Genomic DNA, 22,327 nt, shown 5'->3' with positions numbered 1-22,327 from the left:
CCTTTCTATTTCCAGGCCACGGAGGATCCTGCGTACTCGTATGCAGGACTCTGACCCCCATCAATCACTCTTAACGCTTGTTCCACTCCGTCCTGCAGTCCTGACAGGAATATGTCCAGTCCAATATCCATTAAGTGAACACCGTCGGGCCGTATGAGGCCTGAGTTATCTCCCTCCAGTTGTCGGTGTTGTATCACTACACCGCCTCTGTCTCTTCTAAATTTTGTCATCCGAATATTTATTACCCGCCTTGTCCGTTCGATGGCCGTGATGTCTCGCGCACCTTGCCATACCGCTATCGGCACAATCTCTGACCATACTATAGTTAGTTTTGTGAAAAATTCTCTGAAGCGCTCAGTGTCTAGTTTCATTATTGCCATTAGTTATGCACTCTTGTGATGACCTTGGTAATTTCCCCGGGCCTGTATAACTAAGATGACCGGACCTCTTGCCTCTCTCCCTACCTTGATTACCTCCATTAGTACCTGTGGCCATAGCAGGCCTCTAATACCTCTCCAGTTGAAATATGTGTTATGAAACTCTAATTTCCTCCCGCCTGGGCGGACATTCGCCCTTTTTTCTGCCCAATATATATGCGAGTGGCCTATCACCCACACTGTTGGCTTAGCGTCACCTGTAAAAGAAACAAACCACGTTAGGATAACAAGTCCGGTCTTATGTATCTCACCAAACATGTGGATCGCCATCTCCCTATCCTCTGAACTTCCGTTTCTGACAGACCTGCTCTTGCTGCTTCCGTGGCCTCGTCTATGTGGAATGAGTGTGTCCCGTAATCTTTGGGGTGGTTCCCTGCCGATGTTATGCATTTATTAAATATAGCTAGGAACTGGTATCTTGATAATGGTGTTCCATCAATGTGTGATAGGAAGAAATTACTTTGTGATCTGATGGTTATATATGTTTTTACTATTGTTACCCGACTCAGTGTACCGTTTGTGGGTTGTAGAAGTACCCAAGTGCCCCTGCCCGCTGGAACCGTTTTCGATAGGCGTATGCGTAGACGTATTGCATTATTGGCTATGACTACGTCCTGGTGTAATAAGCCTCCACTGGTGGTAATTTTGGATTGAGGGACTAATTCGCTTATGCATAGCGCCCCGAAGAAGGCGATCGCAAATGCAGTAGACAGTAGTGTTGCTTCAAATTGTGAGTGTCATGTTAATGGTGTTAGGGATATGATGTGAGAAATCAGTTTTAGTGACACGGGACGGGACGTCTACACTCCTGACTTGGCTGACCCCTTTTCCACCCTTTTATGGATCGTCTGATGATGAAACTCTTTGTCACATGTCCCCAATTCAGTAGTTGGAAGTGAAATGCTACTCCGGTCAGACACCGCTGCGCTGACGCCCCTGATATACCCCTCATCATTAGCTGGTGGAGAAATTCTATGGTGACTTGTAATCTGGCTTGTTCACATTGGTCAACCCGTCTGCCTGCTACTAGTCGTGTCCACTCTTCCCATGCCTTACCGTATGCTTGCCACGTCAACGGGGCAACTGACGCTCTGATTAATGGCATCAACTATGCGCCACTAGATCCCATAGGCAGGGTGGGCAACTGTTGCCCGATGGGTGGGCGTTGGGCAGGAGCTCTGTGAAAATCTGCCAATTGAATTGTGATAAAGCATTAGCAGCAGCTTTAGACCCCTCAGCATCGTGGCTAGCGCGGACCCATGCATTGTGTTTTAGGCACAGGAATGCTAGCCGGCGTAGACGGGAGAGACGATGATGCCATCTTATTAATGCAGTGCGCTAGGCTGGTGTTTTTTGTTAGGAAGCGTATATTTTTGTTAGCCAGGAGAGCGCCCCATATTTCTATTGCTACCACTATTGGGAAGAAAAAAAATTTTCCGGGCTAGATGCAGCTAAAAATTATTATTAATTTCAAAGCTGGTGGAGCTTGGTATAGATGGCCTAATACAATGAGTACCACACACTGCTACTATGCCCAAAATTATTTTCCAGGCAAGATGCAGCTAAAAATTATTAGTAATTTGAAAGCTGGTGGAGCTTAGTATAGATGGCCTAATAGAATGAGTACCACACACAGCTAATATGCCCAAAATTAGTTTACAGGCAAGATGCAGCTAAAAATTATTTTGAATTTGCAACCTGGTGGAGATTAGTATAGATGGACTAATAGAACAAGTCCCACACACTGCTACAAGCCGAAGCCCAAATATTTTTTCAGAGCTAGATGCTGATAAAAATTATTTTGAATTTGCAACCTGGTGGAGGTTAGTATAGATTGACTAATAGCACAAGTCCCACACACTGCTACAAGCCGAAGCCCAAATATTTTTTCAGAGCTAGATGCAGATAAAAATTATTTTGAATTTGCAACCTGGTGGAGGTTAGTATAGATGGACTAATAGAACAAGTCCCACACACTGCTACAAGCCCAAGCCGAAATATTTTTTCAGAGCCAGATGCAGAAAAAAATTATATTGAATTTGCAATCTGCTGGAGGTTAGCATAGATGGACTAATAGAACAAGTCCCACACACTGCTAGAAGCCAAAATATTTTTTCAGAGCTAGATGCAGAAAAAAATTATATTGAATTTGCAACCTGCTGGAGGTTAGTATAGATGGACTAATAGAACAAGTCCCACACACTGCTACAAGCCGAAATATTTTTTCAGACCTAGATGCAGAAAAAAATTATATTGAATTTGCAACCTGCTGGAGGTTAGTATAGATGGACTAATAGAACAAGTCACACACACTGCTACAAGCCGAAATATTTTTTCAGAGCTAGATGCAGAAAAAAATTAGATTGAATTTGCAACCTGGTGGAGGTTAGTACAGATGGACTAATAGAACAAGTTCTACACACTGCTACAAGCCGAAGCCCAAATATTTTTTCAGAGCCAGATGCAGATAAAAATTATTTTGAATTTGCAACCTGCTGGAGGTTAGTATAGATGGACTAATAGAACAAGTCCCACACACTGCTAGAAGCCAAAATAGTTTTTCAGAGCTAGATGCAGAAAAAAATTATATTGAATTTGCAACCTGATGAAGGTTAGTATAGATGGACTAATAGAACAAGTCCCACACACTGCTAGAAGCCGAAATATTTTTTCAGAGCTAGATGCAGAAAAAAATTATTTTGAATTTGCAACCTGCTGGAGGTTAGTATAGATGGACTAATAGAACAAGTCCCACACACTGCTAGAAGCCGAAATATTTTTTCAGAGCTAGATGCAGAAAAAAATTATATTGAATTTGCAACCTGATGGAGGTTAGTATAGATGGACTAATAGAACAAGTCCCACACACTGTTAGAAGCCGAAATATTTTTTCAGAGCTAGATGCAGAAAAAAATTATATTGAATTTGCAACCTGATGGAGGTTAGTATAGATGGACTAATAGAACAAGTCCCACACACTGCTAGAAGCCGAAATATTTTTTCAGAACTAGAGGCAGAAAAAAATTATATTGAATTTGCAACCTGCTGCAGGTTAGTATAGATGGACTAATAGAACTAGTCCCACACACTGCTAGAAGACGAAATATTATTTCAGAGCTAGATGCAGAAAACAATTATATTGAATTTGCAACCTGATGGAGGCTAGTATAGATGGACTAATAGAACAAGTCCCACACACTGCTACAAGCCAAAATATTTTTTCAGAGCTAGATGCAGAAAAAAATTAGATTGAATTTGCAACCTGGTGGAGGTTAGTATAGAGGGACTAATAGAACAAGTCCCACACACTGCTACAAGCCGAAGCCCAAATATTTTTTCAGAGCTAGATGCAGATAAAAATTATTTTGAATTTGCAACCTGCTGGAGGTTAGTATAGATGGACTAATAGAACAAGTCCCACACACTGCTAGAAGCCTAAATATTTTTTCAGAGCTAGATGTAGAAAAAAATTATATTGAATTTGCAACCTGATGGAGGTTAGTATAGATGGAATAATAGAACAAGTCCCACACACTGCTAGATGCCGAAATATTTTTTCAGAGCTAGATGCAGAAAATAATTATATTGAATTTGCAACCTGATGGAGGTTAATATAGATGGAATAATAGAACAAGTCCCACACACTGCTAGAAGCCGAAATATTTTTTCAGAGCTAGATGCAGAAAAAATTATATTGAATTTGCAACCTGATGGAGGTTAGTATAGATGGACTAATAGAACAAGTCCCACACACTGCTAGAAGCCGAAATAGTTTTTCAGAGCTAGATGCAGAAAAAAATTATATTGAATTTGCAACCTAATGGAGGTTAGTATAGATGGACTAATAGAATGATGCTATTCCCAAAAGGTTTTACTTCACTAAGTGCAGTAAAAAAATTTGTATTCTATACACAGGTGGTGTAGCTTGCAACACAGATAGGCTTCTCCACTGACTAACACACACTGCAAGAGGACAAAAAAGGATTAGCTTTGCTAGATTTAGCCAAATGCTGTGAAAAAAACTTGCACAGCACTGGCACAGACCTGCCTTGCAAAAAGTGATAGGAACTGATGTAACCTAGCCCTCTAAAGGACTGCAATTACAATTAGTCTTTACTCCCAACCTATCTATTTAATAGCACAGACCTGCCTGATAAAAGTGATAGGAACTGATGTAACCTAGCCCTGAAAAGGACTGCAATTACAATTAGTCTTTACTCCCAACCTATCTTGCACAGACTTGCCTGATAAAAGTCGTAGGAAATTATGTAACCTAGTCCTTAAAAGGACTGCAATCACAACTATTCCCTACTCCCAAGCTCTCTGTAGATTTGTGCGAAAATTGGCTTGAAATTAACAAAGTATAGCGCACACAGCAACAGCGGTGCCGTTTAACACGCAGCTGCAGCAGTGAGAAAATGGTGGCGATGGGGAAAATGGCTGGGTCTTATAGGGCAAGGACATGTGACATACACTGCCAATGACACATGCCCTTGCTTGTGTGAAAAAAAGCAGTTCGCTCCGTGTGTGCGCTGCTGATAGGCTGACAGATTGCACCTCCCCACTGTAAATGCGAGAAAGAGAAAAAAAAATGGAGATCTTCATTATTTCTGCAGAGATCCATCCCCTGCCCCTACCCCCGCCCCGCGGTACACTCAAACTGTGTATTAACATTAATTTTCAGCATTACTGAGAAAAAATCCAGTTATGATTTTGGTGCATGAACTGTTATCGAACACAACCTCGAACAGCCGAATTTTTTTCAAATCGTTCGTGTTCGCCGAACGGCTCGAACACCGCCCAAAACAGCTCGAATTTGAGATTGGCGAACAGTTCGAGTCGAACACCGCTCATCTCTAGTTGGGACCATCAGTTGTGTTGTGCAGAAGTCAGGTGGAAACACAGATGATAGTCCTACTGAATAGACTGTTAGAATTTGTATTATGGCAAGAAAAAAGCAGCTAAGTAAAGAAAAACGAGTGGCTATCATTACTTTAAGAAATGAAGGTCAGTCAGTGCGAAAAATTGGGAAAACTTTGAAAGTGTCCCCAAGTGCAGTTGCAAAAACCATCAAGCGCTACAAAGAAACTGGCTCACATGAGGACCGCCCCAGGAAAGGAAGACCAAGAGTCACCTCTGCTTCTGAGGATAAGTTTATCCGAGTCACCAGCCTCAGAAATCGCAGGTTAACAGCAGCTCAGATTACAGACCAGGTCAATGCCACACAGAGTTCTAGCAGCAGACACATCTCTTCAACAACTGTTAAGAGGAGACTTTGTGCAACAGGCCTTCATGGTAAAATAGCTGCTAGGAAACCACTGCTAAGGACAGGCAACAAGCAGAAGAGACTTGTTTGGGCTAAAGAACACAAGGAATGGACATTAGACCAGTGGAAATCTGAGCTTTGGTCTGATGAGTCCAAATTTGAGATCTTTGGTTCCAACCACCGTGTCTTTGTGCGACGCAGAAAAGGTGAACGGATGGACTCTACATGCCTGGTTCCCACCGTGAAGCATGGAGGAGGAAGTGTGATGGTGTGGGGGTGCTTTGTTGGTGACACTGTTAGGGATTTATTCAAAATTGAAGGCATACTGAACCAGCATGGCTACCACAGCATCTTGCAACGGCATGCTATTCCATCCGGTTTGCGTTTAGTTGGACCATCATTTATTTTTCAACAGGACAATGACCCCAAACACACCTCCAGGCTGTGTACGGGCTATCTGACCAAGCAGGAGAGTGATGGGGTGCTACGCCAGATGACCTGGCCTCCACAGTCACCAGACCTGAACCCAATCGAGATGGTTTGGGGTGAGCTGGAACGCAGAGTGAAGGCAAAAGGGCCAACAAGTGCTAAGCATCTCTGGGAACTCCTTCAAGATTGTTGGAAGACCATTTCTGGTGACTACCTCTTGAAGCTCATCAAGAGAATGTAAAGAATGTGCAAAGCAGTCATCAAAGCAAAAGGTGGCTACTTTGAAGAACCTAGAATATAAGACATATTTTCAGTTGTTTCACACTTTTTTGTTAAGTATATAATTCCACGTGTTAATTCATAGTTTTGATGCCTTCAGTGTGAATGTACAATTTTCATAGTCATGAAAATACAGAAAAATCTTTAAATGAGAAGGTGTGTCCAAACTTTTGGTCTGTACTGTACCTAGAAGAAATTATGTTTTTCTTAAAGGGACTCTGTCATCACAGAATGACATAGAATCATAGAATGTTAGAGTTGGAGGGGACCTCCAGGGTCATCTAGTCCAACCCCCTGCTCAATGCAAGATTCACTAAACCATCTCAGACAGATGCCTGTCCAGCCTCTGTTTGAAGACTTCCATTGATGGAGAACTCACCATCTCTCGTGGCAGCCTGTTCCACTCATTAATCACCCTCACTGTCAAAAAGTTTTTTCTAATATCTAATCTGTATCTTCTCCCATTCAGTTTCATCCCATTGCTTCTAGTCTGTCTTTGTGCAAATGAGAATAAAGCTGACCCCTCTACAATGTGACAGCCCTTGAGATATTTGTAGACAGCTATTAAGTCTCCTCTCACTCTTCTCTTTTGCAAGCTAAGCATTCCCAAATCTTCTAACCATTGCTCATAGGACATTGTTTGCAGACCGCTCACCATTTTGGTCGTTAATCTCTGAACTTGCTTCAGTTTCTTCATGTCTTTTTTAAGATGTGGTGCCCAGAACTTGACACAGTATTCTAGATGACGTCTGAACAAAGAGAAGTAGAGGGGGACAATTATTCCACATGATCTAGACTGTATGCTTCTGTTAATGCAACCTAGAATTGTGTTTGCCTTTTTTGCTGCTGCATCACACTGTTGACTCATGTTCAGTCTGTGATCTATTAGTATACCCAAGTCTTTTTCACATGTGCTGTTGCTTAGCCCTATTCCTCCCATTCTGTATATGCTTTTTAAATTTTTCTTGCCCAGATGTAGGACTTTGTATTTCCCCTTGTTAAAAACCATTCTGTTAGTTGCTGCTCAGATTGTTTAGATCTTTTTGAATCCTCTCTCTCTCTCTTTTCTATTGTTAGCTATCCCTCCAAGCTTTGTGTCATCAGCAAATTTAACCAGTTTACCCTCAAATCCTTCATCTAAATTATTGATAAAGATGTTGAACAACACAGGGTCCAGGACGTGCTATAGCACTACAAAGTGCAGCTTTATTTGTAAGTTAGCACAGAATGACTGACTGTTCAAACCAAATACAGGTGCTCCGTATTTCATTGCGGGGCCAATAATTCAAAAACACCTTCTTGCATGCTTGGTAACACAATTCTGCTATTATTTTTGAGGTGAGAGGTGTTTTGACGGTATTCTCTGTATGGTAAAAATGACCTGGAAACATAATTCTACAGATCAGTACAACTATGTTGATACTAAAGTTGCATAGATTTATTTTTATTTAAGAGCTTAAAAAAAACTGAATTTTGTAAAAGAAAATATTTTTGATTTGTGTCGCCATTTTTCAAGACCGTTACGTTTTTATTTTTCCCCCAATAGAGCAATGTATGTGCTTTTTATTCTGCATGGTGAGCTGACGGATTTATTGAGCACTGATTCCGGTTATGTCAGCATGAGCCGTTGAACTAATTGGTTGTCGCAGTCACATGAGCTACAAAAATGAAGTAACCGCTGCAGCCGGTAAACACAGACCAGAGCAGCAACTGAGATTATATTAATAAAATGATATATAGGAGATTGAACGGGAAAGTCCTTTACAGAGTGAACTATGAAGGAAGCCCATTTTAAGATGTTCCTCTGTGCCCTCGGTCCACGGCACATTGTGAAGTTCAAAGATGTGACATGCCTTGGCCCGAGGGTAGAGAGGAACGGTGATAAACTGGTCTGATCGGGAATTTATAAGAAACATAACTTAGATTTGAAATATGATAGCAATCTTGACAGAAAGTTGATGGAGCTTATTATAGTCAGTCGGGCTTTGCTCGGGTGTGTTTTATGATGAACCCGTCCTCAGCTGATTTCCATTGTTCCTTTCCTGTAATGAGACAGGACAATGGAAGGGTTTAACAGGAGTGCGAACACAATCTTAAACTTTCTAACATTTTCTATTGATGGCCTGGATATACACTGCTCAAAAAAATAAAGGGAACACTTTAACAACAGAATATAACTCCAAGTAAATCAAACTTCTGTGAAATCAAACTGTCCACTTAGGAAGCAACACTGATTGACAATCAATTTCACATGCTGTTGTGCAAATGGAATAGACAATAGATGGAAATTATTGGCAATTATCAAGACACCCTAAATAAAGGAGTGGTTCTGCAGGTGGGGACCTCAGACCACATCTCAGTACCAATGCTTTCTGACTGATGTTTTGGTCACTTTTGAATGTTGGTTGTGCTTTCACACTCATGGTAGCATGAGATGGACTCTACAACCCACAGAAGTTGCTCAGGTAGTGCAGCTCATCCAGGATGGCACATCAATGCGAGCTGTGGCAAGAAGGTTTGCTGTGTCTGTCAGCGTAGTGTCCAGAGGCTGGAGGCGCTACCAGGAGACAGGTCAGTACACCAGGAGACGTGGAGTGGGTCGTAGGAGGGCAACAACCCAACAGCAGGACCGCTACCTCCGCCTTTGTGCAACGAGGAACAGGAGGAGCACTGCCAGAGCCCTGCAAAATGACCTCCAGCAGGCCACAAATGCGCATATGTCTGCACAAACGGTTAGAAACCGACTCTATGAGGGTGGTATGAGGGCCCGATGTTCACAGATGGGGGTTGTGCTCACAGCCCAACACCGTGCAGGACGCTTAACATTTGCCACAGAACACCAGGATTGGCAAAGTTGCCACTGGCGCCCTGTGCTCTTCACAGATGATAGCAGATTCACACTGAGCACATGATACAGAGTCTGGAGACGCCGTGGAGAGCGATCTGCTGCCTGAAACATCCTTCAGCATGACCGGTTGGGCAGTGGGTCAGTAATGGTGTGGGGTGGCATATCTTTGGAGGGCTGCACAGCCCTCCATGTGCTCGCCAGAGGTAGCCTGACTGCCATTAGGTACCGAGATGAGATCCTCAGACCCCTTGTGAGACCATATGCTGGTGCGGTTGGCCCTGGGTTCCTCCTAATGCAGGACAATGCCAGACCTCATGTGGCTGGAGTGTGTCAGCAGTTCCTGCAAGATGAAGGCATTGAAGCTATGGACTGGCCCGCCTGTGCTGCAGACCTGAATCTGATTGAGCACATCTGGGACATCATGTCTCACTCCATCCACCAACATGACGTTGCACCACAGACTGTCCAGGAGTTGGCGGATGCTTTAGTCCAGGTCTGCGAGGAGATCCCACAGGAGACCATCCGCAACCTCATCAGGAGCATGCCTAGGCATTGTAGGGAGGTCATACAGGCACGTGGAGGCCACACACAATACTGAGCCTCAATTTGACTTGTTTTAAGGACATTACATCAAAGTTGGATCAGCCTGTAGTGTGTTTTTCCACTTTACTTTTGGGGGTGACTCCAAATCCAGACCTCCATTGGTTAATAAATTTGATTTCCATTGATGATTTTTGTGTGATTTTGTTGTCAGCACATTCAACTTTGTACAGAACAAAGTATTCAATGAGAATATTTCATTCATTCAGATCTAGGATGTGTCATTTGAGTGTTCCCTTTATTTTTTTGAGCAGTGTATATGACATAATAGCCTCATTCCCCTGATGATGCCAGATTGGTGAAACATGTTGGGGACTCAGAGGCTATGAGCTTATTCACTTTTTAATCAGCAAATGTGATTGTGGGTCAGAGTTATGATGCTATCTATTATGATGATGGACTGCAGACGTAATGTGTGTAGCAATTAGATATGTGACTCTAATAACTTTGCTGGGAAGCATTCAGAAGTTTGCTAACTGCTAACAGAGACAGAGAGTACATACCCTCAGCAAGCCAAAAATCGCTATCTGTGTTTTTAATATAGAGTTGAGAAATTTCCTTAAGTACTTTATATAGAATAAAAGGTAATTTTTAAATCACAGTCATTATGCATAGGGATTTTATTGCCTTTGGCAAATAATAAATATAAAACAGGTCCATAACTGCAAGGTGTAAAATACCTTCCACACCAATAATTGACAGCTTCGCACTCTGTTTAGTGGTGAAAATTGTACACATTACTTAAGCATTATTAGGACATCGGTAAGACACAGTAATGTAGAGGGGCCAGTCCTGGTGACAGGTATGTTTAAAAATTAGCTGATCGACAGCCAAGCGCTGCTGCAGTGATATCTGTTTCAAGTGCTGTCAACAAGTTCTCCCAAACTCCACAATGACAGATCTGTCTTATTATGCAGTTATCTGCCAAAAGTCATGTAATACTGTGCTAGTAAGCAAATGTGTTATTCAGGAGTTTCAAAAAGTAGAGTATCGTCTCTTGAGTCGACAATGATGGCAGTCATATTGATTGTCAGCTAGCTCTTCTAGATACAGATACAACTAGAAAGAAGAATATTACACCAAACTGATTGAACAGGACAACTCAAGGACTATATTTCATATAGCACAAAGGGAGGCTGCTGCCAAAAAAAACCAGAATAACTGTAGCAGAATTACTGATAAAATTTATGGACCAGTTAAGATATTTTCCAGAGTTGAGCAAAATGAGCAAAATGATTTGCAGAACCTTAGTCTAGTACCCACATTAGTAGTCCGTGACTCTGTGAACTTCCTACTACCTGCCAGTATCCTGGACACCTCTTCTAATTAGCTGGTTCTTGCAACGCCATGATTACGTTATTACGTCACTGACTTACTAATCATAAGAAGTGTCTAGGATACTAGCAGGTAGTAGGAAATATGCAGTGCTCTGGTTGAGCTGTCACAAACTACCAGCATGGCCTTTAGACCAGGGCCCTGAGAGTCATTTTGCTAATCTCTAGTATTCCTTATCCTCTAGGATCTCAAGCTTACCTTATGATTTTCACAGCTCTCATGATGCTACACTAGGCTGCCCAATTAAACACCACACCAGGGAACCTGGAAGCTTAGGAAATTCGCATAGCTCCTGTCCACAGCCAGAGAGCACTGTCATAGACCATGGACTGGGGTTGCACGAAGCGATCTCTACCTGCTATTATCACGTACTAGAGCACAGCCTACGATAGCCTATATAAAAGCCAAAGCAGGGAATGCAGCACAACATCTGTATTGTCAAAGTATGTCACACCTCACAGCTTAGCAATAGAAATAGGGAGAAAAAGTAAAGAAACACTCCAACTGAAATGAAAAGATAGGCTCTGATTCAAAACTGTGGTAAGACAACCTGAAATGTGCAATTTTTTTTTACTTTGGGTGCTTCCACGCCAATTTCAGCCAGCAAGTAACTGTGGAGTCGAGATGGGAAGAGTTGTGGCTACGCCAGTCCATCAAATTCATGAAAATTGTCTGTGCTTTTTATGCCAGAAATGTTTCTCTAGTCTTTGACTGGTGTAATATTTCTGGCGAGGCGTACAGAGGTACAGGCCACTGATAAGATGCGCCTCTTACAGAATTTTAGCACATCTTATTCTCGGACACCCCTCATGAAGACAATTGAACGAAGCGTCAGTCTTAATGAATAAGTAGTGTGGGTGTTTGTATGTGAACAACAGCCGTGAAGAATGGATGCCATATGTTTACTCATAGCTATATACTGTATGTGGAGGTCACTTTGAAATGACTACGACTGTGTTTGTGTTAACCCCTTCCTGAAAGGCGATTTTTCCATTTTTGCACTTTTGTTTTTTCCTCCTCTTCTTCCAAGAGCTATAAGTTTTTTATTGTTCTGTCCACATTGCAATATAAGGGCTTGTTTTTGGGGGACAAATTGTAATTTTGAATGACACCATTCATATTATCATGTGATGTACTGGAAAGAGAAAAACTAATTCCAAGTGTGGCAAAATAGCAAAAAAGCGCAATTCTGCAATTGTTTTTCAAGTTTTTTATTTACCATGTTCACTATACGATAAAAGTGACCTGGCAATATGATTGTCCAGGTCTCTACGATTATGCAGATACCAAACATGTATTGTTTTCATTTTTATTTAAGTGGTAAAAAAAAAAACGGAAATTGAAAAAAAATTCACTTGTGTTGTCATTTTCCAAGACCAGTAACGTTTTCAATTTTCGGGCGGTGGAGCTATATGACGGCTTATTTTTTGTGATCTGAGCTGATGTTTTTAGTGATATTATTTTGAAGTAGCTACAGTGTTTTGATCCCCTCTTATTGCATTTTATTGCAGTCTTGCAGCAGCCCAAAAAAAATGTAATCCTGGCGTTTCGATTTTTTTAGCATTACACAGTTTACCAATCGGGTTAAGTTACTTTATATTTTTATAGATTTGACTTTTACGAAAGCAGCGATACCAAATATGTGTATTTTTTTATTATTGCACTTCTCTACAGCCAAATTGGTTCACAGACAAAAACAGTTGAACTCAACTATTTTTGTGGTGCTGAAAACTAATAAAATTTGCTGATTGGATATAATTTTCAAGATCCAGAGGAAATTGTAATTACTTATGACACCTTTCATGCAGGCTTATAGAAAAATTGTGTCTTTATTATTTCATCATCATTATAGCATTGTTAGTAGCTAGTCTATTTCATCATGTATTTAGTCTATTGAGCCTTCAGAATTCTATCATCTTAGGGTGACCAATCAAAAAATGCCAACTCATCTCTGATGTTGTAATCCTAATTACAGTGGCATCACCTACTTTTAGGATTTCTTAGCTTACTTTCTTAGCATACTGACATGTTTCTATATGTTTTCTCCGATATGCCTCCTTCTTACATTAACAAAGTGGATAGTTTTTGCTACATATGCGGAAAAGTCACTTTTGCGCCACAAAGGCAAAACTTGACTACCGTGATAAGTGAAGCCTACAACCTGCATTTTGGCTGCAGAATAGGAAATCAGGACAAGAGTTGGGCTCCACACATATGCTGCAATACATGTGCATCACATCTTACCCAGTGGTTGCTTGAGAAGAGGAAATCTTGCCTATTGCAGTCCCAATGCTCTGGAGAGAGTCAACCGATTACACTATCAATTGTTATTTCTGCATGGTGCCCCCCATTAGGAAATAAGTTTCAAAGAAGAAGTGGACTTTACAGTATCCAAACATTCCATCTGCAATACACCCAGCACCACATACAGAAGAACTGCTGGTTCCAAAAGCACCAGAAACATTTTCTGTCCAGTCAAGTGAGGAAGAAGAGGGTGCTTGTGTCATGAAGCATCTTCCTCTCATGACTCAGACTATCTGTCAGCAACCTCAACTGAACCACACCTCATAACACAAGGTGAACTGAACAATATTGTCAGAGATTTGAATCTGCCTAAAGCCCCTGTCACACTAAGCGAGATCGCTAGCGAGATCGCTGCTGAGTCACAAGTTTTGTGACGCAACAGCGACCTCAGCAGCGATCTCGCTACGCTTGACACGTAGCAGCGACCAGGCCCCTGCTGTGAAATCGCTGGTCGTGTCGAAATGGCCTGGACCATTTTCTGATCGTTGAGGTCCCGCTGGGTAGCATGCATCGGTGTGTTTGACACCTTACCAACGACCTCGTTGGGGACTCAGAACTGAGACACATAGGTGTGCATTTGCGTTGCATCGTTGCATCGTTATATAGGTCGCTACGTATCGCCGTATCGTTGCTGCATCGTTGGGAAGATCTGACTGTTTGACATCTCACCAGCGACCACACATCGATGCAGCAACGATCCCTGCTAAGATCTGCTCTGCTCCAGGCTACAGCAGTGGAATCTCCTAGAGGCCGATGTTCGTATTTCTTTGTTCCACAACCATGATAAAGAAAAGATCTTGTCCAATACTTCTTCATGGAGGGCGATCTTGTGCCATGCAACAACATCAACATCAACATCATCTCGCCCCCTATCTGTTGGTGTCTCCCAAGGTTCAGTTCTAGGACCCCTACTCTTCTCCATCTACACCTTTGGCCTGGGACAGCTCATAGAGTCTCACGGCTTTCAGTATCACCTCTATCCTGATGACACACAAATCTACCTTTCCGGACCCGATATCTCTCCCCTACTAACCAAAATCCCACAATGTCTATCCGCTATTTCATCCTTCTTCTCTGCTAGATTTTTAAAACTTAACATGGATAAAAATGAATTCATCATCTTTCTACCATCTCATTCATCCCCCCCCACCTGACCTATCTATAAATGTCAATGGCTGTTCACTCTCGCCAGTCCAGTCCCACAAGCTCGCTGCCTTGGGGTAACCCAGGACTCTGATCTCTCCTTCAAACCACATATCCAAGCACTTTCCACTTCCTGCCGACTCCAACTCAAAAATATCTCCCAGATCCGCACATTCCTCAACCACGAATCTGCAAAAAACTAGTGCATGCCCTCATCATCTCCCGCCTCGACTACTGCAACCTCCTCCTCTGTGGCCTCCCTTCCAACACTCTCGCACCCCTCCAATCTATCCTAAACTCTGCTGCCCGACTAATACACCTGTCCCCCCGCTATTCCCCCGCCTCTCCTCTCTGTCAATCTCTTCACTGGCTCCCCATTGTCTAGAGACTCCAGTTCAAAACCCTAGCCATGGCATACAAAGCCATCCACAACCTGTCAACTCCATACATCTGTGACCTAGTCTCCCGATACATACCTGCACGCAACCTCTGATCCTCACAAGATCTCCTTCTCTACTCCCCTCTTATCTCCTCTTCCCACAATCGCATACAAGATTTTCCCCATGCATCCCACCTACTCTGGAACTCTCTACCCCAACATATCAGACTCTCGCCTACCGTGAAAACCTTCAAAAGGAACCTGAAGACCCACCTCTTCCGACAAGACTACAACCTGCAGTAACCCTCGCCCCACCATACAGCTGCATGACCAGCTCTACCTTCACCTACTGTATCCTCACCCATCCCTTGTAGACTGTGAGCCCTCGCGGGCAGGGCCCTTGCTCCTCCTGTACCAGTCGCCGTCATGCTTTGTTCAAGATTATTGTAATTGTTTTTGTATGTATACCCCTTTTTCACATGTAAAGCGCCATGGAATATATGGCGCTATAACAATAAATAATAATAATACATTACCATTCAAAAGTTTGGGGTCATTTAGAAATTTCATTATTTTTGAAAGAAAAGCACATTTTTTTTCAATGAAGCTAACCCCTCTATACATTGTTAATGTGGTAAATGACTATTCTAGCTGCGAATGTCTTGTTTTTATTGCAATATCTACATAGGTGTATAAAGGCCCATTTCCAACAACCACCACTCCAGTGTTTTAATGGTACATTGTGTTTGCTAACTGTGTAAGAAGGCTAATGGATGTTTAGAAAACCCTAGAAAACCCTTGCACAAGTATCTTAGCCCAGCTGAAAACAGTTTGGCTGATTTGAGAAGCTATAAAATTGACCTTCCTTTGAGCTATTTGAGAATCTGGAGCATTACATTTGTTTGTTCTATGAAACTCTCAAAATGGCTAGAAAAAGACAACTTTCATGTGAAATTCGACAGTCTATTCTTGTTCTTAGAAATGAAGGCTATTCCATGTGAGAAGTTGACAAGAAACTGAAGATTTCCTACAACGGTGTGTACTACTCCCATCAGAGGAGAGCACAAAAAGGCTCTAACCAGAGTAGAAAGAGAAGTGGGAGGCCCCACTGCACAATTGAGCAACAACACAAGTACATTAGAGTCTCTAGTTTGAGAAATCGTTGCCTCACAGCTCCTCAACTGACAGCTTCATTAAATAGTACACGCAAAACGCCAGTGTCAACGTCTACAGTGAAGAGGCGACTCCGGGATGCTGGCCTTCAGGGCAAAGTGGCAAAGAAAAAGCCATATCTGAGACTGGCTAATAAAAGGAAAGGATTAATATGGGAAAAAGAACACAGACATTGGACAGAGGAAGTTTGGAAAAAGTTTTATGGACAGAGGAATCAAAGTTTGAGGTGTTTGGATCACACAGAAGAACATTTGTGAGACGCAGAACTGAAAAGATGCTGGAAGAGTGCCTGAAACCATCTGTCAAGCATGGTGGAGGTAATGTGATGGTCTGGGGTTGCTTTGGTGCTGGTAAAGTGGGAGATTTGTACAAGGTAAATGGGATTTTGAATAAGGTAGGCTATCACTCCCTTTTGCAACGCCATGCCATATAGGGCGGCACAGTGGCGCAGTGGTTAGCTACCCTGTGGACAGCGCTTGATTGGAACCAATTTCATCCTATAACACATCAATGACCCAAAGCACACAACTATTTAGGGAAGAAGCAGGCATCTGGTATTCTATCTATCCACTCCGGCCAGCGCAATCACCAGATCTCAACCCCATTGAGCTGTTGTGAGAGCAGCTTGACCGTACGGTACGCAAAAAGTGCCCATCAAGTCAATCCAACTTGTGGGAGGGGCTTCAGGAAGCATGGGATGAAATTTCTCAAGATTACCTCAGCAAATTAACAGCTAGAATGCCAAAGGTCTGCAATGCTGTAATTGCTGCAAAGGGAGCATTCTTTGACGAAAGCAAAGTTTGAAGGAGAAAATAATTCTTTCTAATAAAAATCATTATTTCTAACCTTGTCAATCTCTGGACTATATTTTCTAATCATTTTGCAACTCATTTGATAAATAAAAGTATGAGTTTTCATGGAAAAAAAAAATTGTCTGGGTGACCCCAAACTTTTGAACGGTAGTGTATATTATATACCTAATTTAAAATGCGCAAGGCATGAGACCCTCTCTCCAAATTTTTAGAGGGTCATCATGTGGACCTCGTTCATAATTTTTAGAGGGTGATCATGCATCTCTCGCTCCAAATTTTTAAAGGATCATCAGGCGGCCCTCACTCATAATTTTTAGATGGTCATCATGCAATCCTCGCTCTTAATTTCTCCCGGGTGTGCATGATGCCCTCCTTCATAATTTTTACAGGATGTGTATAAGCCCTACCTATGCAATTCTCTTACATATATATATGTATACCCACCAGGGGTAAATGCTTTTCAGCCCTTGCACATAATGTGTAGGCTTTACTAATCTAGGAGTCCCACTCCTCAAAAATGGGAAAAAAATCTTTTCTGATGCTCTCCTCTAAGTGTCTTCTAGAGGTCTTGCACTTAGTGCATAGGCTTTATGAGTCTAGGAGTCCCACTACCTAACAATTTTAACAGAATGTGTACGAGGCCCTCCTTTATGTCTAATGCAGAGTGTATCGGAATCCCTCTTCCTTCTAATTTTTGGCAGTTCTTGCATTGTCCACATTGGCTTTGTGAGTTTCAGAGTCCCTCCTTCATAAATTAAACAAGATGTGTCTGACCATGTCACACACAGCACATGCCCAGATAAGGTAGTAAAATTACATTTACCAGTGACTACCGATGGGTGTAAAACACCCAGACAAAAAATATGAAAAAGGTCCTAATTATTAAGCAACAACCAGAGGAACAACCTCTCTACTATGTCATCTACTGTAGTCATAAGTGACAGGGAAATATAGTGAGAGATGGCCCAGCTATTAAGGGATGGAAAATACATTTTCTTTCTCTTTTTAATTTTGCCTCATATACAATTATACAGGAAAGAATGTTTTCTATCATTTTTTCCTGTAAAATACACTTTAGCTTTGGTTTTATATGTTTTATTGTCAGTCCATAAAAGTGGAGTAATACTCAGACAACATTGTTCCCAACAGCGACCTGGGAGTCAGGGATTTGCCCAGGTGTCTTCCCTATGCTGTTCTCATTCCATTTGAGCGCTGTTTCCATCCATTTCAGAGATTTTCCTGCTACCCCAGCCCTCCTGTTAGGGTCTTTCAGGGAAATGCTCGAGTTTCCCATTGACTTCCATTATACTCGGTACTCAAGTCGATCCCATATGTGGATCTGACCTGCTCGATTTAAGTACCAAACTTCTCTGGATTATTATTCAGGGAAAAAAGTAGATGCACCATTTTAATCAAGTCTCACATCTAAGACTTAACTTTGCTTCCATACATAAAGGTATGAAATACTCAGACACTTCACAGAGATTTAAAAAAATGTGAAGTTTGTTATATATTTTATATGTGCTGGTTACCTCCTATCACTCATGAAATGCGTGCAGCAACACTCAGGACAGGAAAAACACAGTGGAGGAAACCGGCAAGAAATCCATGGCTGCTGTACTGCCCTTCCTCCAGGCATGCTAAGGGAGGTTACCACTATAAAATATGACAAGAGTGACAAAATAACAATTGTGTGTATAGGATATAGTGTGTGTATGTGTTTCTATATTTGTTGTTATTGTATGTATGAGTGTAGTGTCTACATACAGTGGTACATGTGGGAATGTGTGTGTTTTTCTATGAGTGACTATTAAAGGGAACCTGTCAAAAGTTTTTTGCCTTATAAACCCTGCCCATCACCTTTAAGATCATAAGAATGAGGTTCCTGCAACCCCTTAATATCCTCAGATGTGCCCCTTTATACCTCAGAAAAAGTGTTTTATACTTGCCCCGCGCTGTATGTAAATTTCACGGTCTGGTCCGGTCCGATGGGTGTCTCTACATTGTGATCAATGTCGCTCTGGTCCCTTCAAATGCCACCCCCCGTCTATTCAAACGCCGCCTCTTATAAGTGCATGTACGTAGATGACGTCTCTCTGTCATCGAGTAGTTCCCGTAGTCTTGCGGCTGTGCAGTGGAATCGGAAAGCTGAGCAGGCGCGCCTCATTGTACCCTGTTGAACAGCCAGTGATCCCACTGCGCAAGTGCGAGACATCTTTATTGGTAGAAGAGAATGAAGTTAGAATGGAATTTAAAGTTGCGGAAAAAGACGCTGCATTGTTTGTCTTTGATTGATGTGTCATGTTTTAAACAAAGCTGCTTTGTTTTTAATATGTTGTGGAATTTGGCTTTGACTTTGATACAGTCAGGAATTGAAGCTCGAGGAAGGTAATTTTCATATGTCACGTGCAATCTGGGAAGAGTGAAGAGTCGCTGTGCGTCTGAAGATCTTTGGGTGTAGCTGAATCGAGCTGCTTGAAGGAAATCGACAAACCAGGAATTGAAGCTCGAGGAAGGTAATTTGCATATTTCCGGTGCATTCTTGGAAGAGTGAAGAGTCGCTGTGAGTCTTTACAACAATTCAACAACAGAAGCTAATGACAGATTAGACATGACTATTCAGAATGTTCGAAGAAAAATGTGGCACCCCAGGGGTCTGGTTACCACAGTAATAGAAATATTACGTCTGAAAGCAAGTGGGAGTTTTCCTGGTCAGGAGCCCTTAAGCATGCAACACCTCCTGCCAGTCCTGGGAGGGGAGGAATCTGCCCTTATAAACTAGGTCTGGGGCGGGGTTAGGGGAGAACAAGCAGACACAGGGAAAGAAACAGCAGGAGCTCTGTAGGAGCAGGAGCTGAGTGCCAGGGGTTGGAGCTAAGCAGAGCTCGCCCTGGCAGAAGAATCTAAGTACCGGACACCGGAGTCCGAGGCTGTAAGGATCTCTAAGTCCAACAGCAGAACCCAGCCGGCAGGGGATTCCAGGTCCTCTGGCCATAGAAGCCTGGAGGCTCAGTCACAAGCAAGGGACCAGCACCGCCATCGAGGAGTGGAGGCTAACAGAAGGCCCCAAGTCACCAGCCATACGGGTGAGCACTACACGGTACACTCAGGGACGTGGGCTACTATCACCCTCTTATAGCAAAGTAGCCAGGAAGAGTGCAGACAGACGGGGAGGCCTACAACTCCACCTGGTCAGGGGAACTCCTGTTTGCTCACAGACTGACCAGGCCTCTTATGCTAGCCAGTACTCCCGGGAGGGTCTGCCTTATTATCATCAGTAAAGACCCTGAACTGCACTGCAAAGACTCTGAGTCGTTCCTGTTGCGCTCGTGCACCATTACTCCCATCATTCACACTCATTGCCCTAAGGCTATACTCCTCCCGTGGGGAGCCATCCCATTCTCTGGTGCGCATACAACACCAGCCTCAGCGGCGGTACACCCTGACTGCAATCCACGGGTGGCGTAGTCGGACAATTAACCTAAAGCCTTACAAATAGACTGCCACTGGTTTGACCACCCTGAGTGACGGGACCGGGTCACCGCCACGGAGACTATAACCCCGGAGACCCGGCTCCGGGTATCCCACACACGTGCCCACACGGCCCAGGCTATGCGTCAACTTTGGCGTAGTCGGCAGGATTTCTAGCCCGCAACCACCGGGTACTGCGCGCCTTTAAAAGCCTGTCATACCTGCCGTGGTGAAGTTTCCCGCGATCTTCAGCCGTTTTCCTGCCATCCGCAGCTGTTTTCCCGCCATACGCAGTCGTTTTCCCACCATCGGGTGCCATCTTCGGGACGCCACGCGGGAAGAAGAGGGGCGTGGACGCCGAAAGCGCGCGAGACCTGAAGCTCTGCCCTACGCACCGACGCTGCGCAAGGTCCTGGAAGGGAATGAGAGCGACGCTGACGTCACCAGTACGCAACTCAAGGTCCTCGTCCGGAGCCGCACCAGCGGAGCCGCAGCCTACAGAAGAGGATCGTCGGAAGGTAGGCCACACTTAACTAGGGGGGAGGAAGATGACGGACACGGAGGGACCCTCTACCACCAGCGCGGCCACCGCCGCAGTAATGCCATTTACAATGCCTTACATCCCCGGAGCGGCCTGGCTGCCCCAATACTCAGGGGAGTCGCATACCCTAAGCGACTTTAAAGAGAGACTGTACAGCCTATTTAAGGTATACCCCCTGACGGAGGGCCAGAAAGTGAGCATATTAAAAGGCCAGCTCACCGGCGCAGCCCAACGCGAAGTAAAGTCCTGGTCAGTCCGGGACAAGGAGACCGTAAAGGAGAGCTTAGCCCGGCTGAAGGACACTTTTGATACCCGCACCTCAGCCGAGATCAAAATTAGATTTTATGGGTGCAAGCAGCGGGCCCAAGACAGTATAAGAGACTATGCTTTGAGTTTGCAAGAGGCCCTGGGAGCCATTAAACAGGCAGACCCTGACAGTGTGCGGAATGCAGATGAAGTATTAACTGAGCAATTCATTGAGGGTCTGCTGTCCAACGCCCACCGAACCCAGTTACGTGCAATGGCCTTGCAGAACACTGGTTTAGACTTTGCAAAGTTAAAAGACAGGGCCATCCGGGTGCTCAGAGAACCGGCAACGGGTAGTGCTGTAACCCACCGGCGCCCTGCTATTACCTATCACCAGGAGGCGGCGCCCTTGTCTGCAGAGCCTATAGGAGCTGGTGCGCAGTCTTTGGACAACAACCCTGCTACAGACCTGCACCATCAGGTCCAAAAGCTAACTAAAAGCGTGGCCGCGCTAACCCGAACTGTGCAGTCTTTATAGGTCTCTCCTCCAGGTAGGATCAAGCAGGCCACCAGTCCGGAGGACGTCCCGTGGTACCAACAGAGCAGGATCCCATCGTCCAGAAGAAGACCCAGCGACAGATCCAACGAGGACGGACAACCCATCTGCCGCTGCTGCAATCAACCCGGACATATGGCAAGGTACTGTCATTTAAACGGGCACGACCAGGGGCAGAGGGCCAACCCCCAGGCATAAGATCATCAGGCCCTTCAAAGTGGCGTGATAAATATATAGGGGGACGTCCAGTCTTGCCTGTGGTACTGGATGGCATTCCTATGAGTGCCCTACTAGACACTGGGTCACAGATGACTACCATCCCGTACGTGCTCTTTAAGCGGTACTGGAATGACTCGGACATAACCCGCTACCCAGATGACGACCTGAGTATCATCGCCAGCAATGGTCAGCCCGTGCCGCAGGTGGGATTCATAGAGGTGACCATTAAGATCGGTAAAGTCGAACTAGCGGCACAAGGACTGATCATTGTGGACATTGACCGTCGTGA

This window comes from Phyllobates terribilis, unplaced genomic scaffold (assembly GCF_046119375.1).
Source record: "Phyllobates terribilis strain yellow unplaced genomic scaffold, ASM4611937v1 Scaffold_2__4_contigs__length_985480577, whole genome shotgun sequence".
In the NCBI taxonomy this organism is placed as follows: Eukaryota; Metazoa; Chordata; class Amphibia; order Anura; family Dendrobatidae; genus Phyllobates; species Phyllobates terribilis.
The sequence above is the reverse complement of the archived record's forward strand: the minus strand, read 5'-3'. Positions refer to the sequence as shown.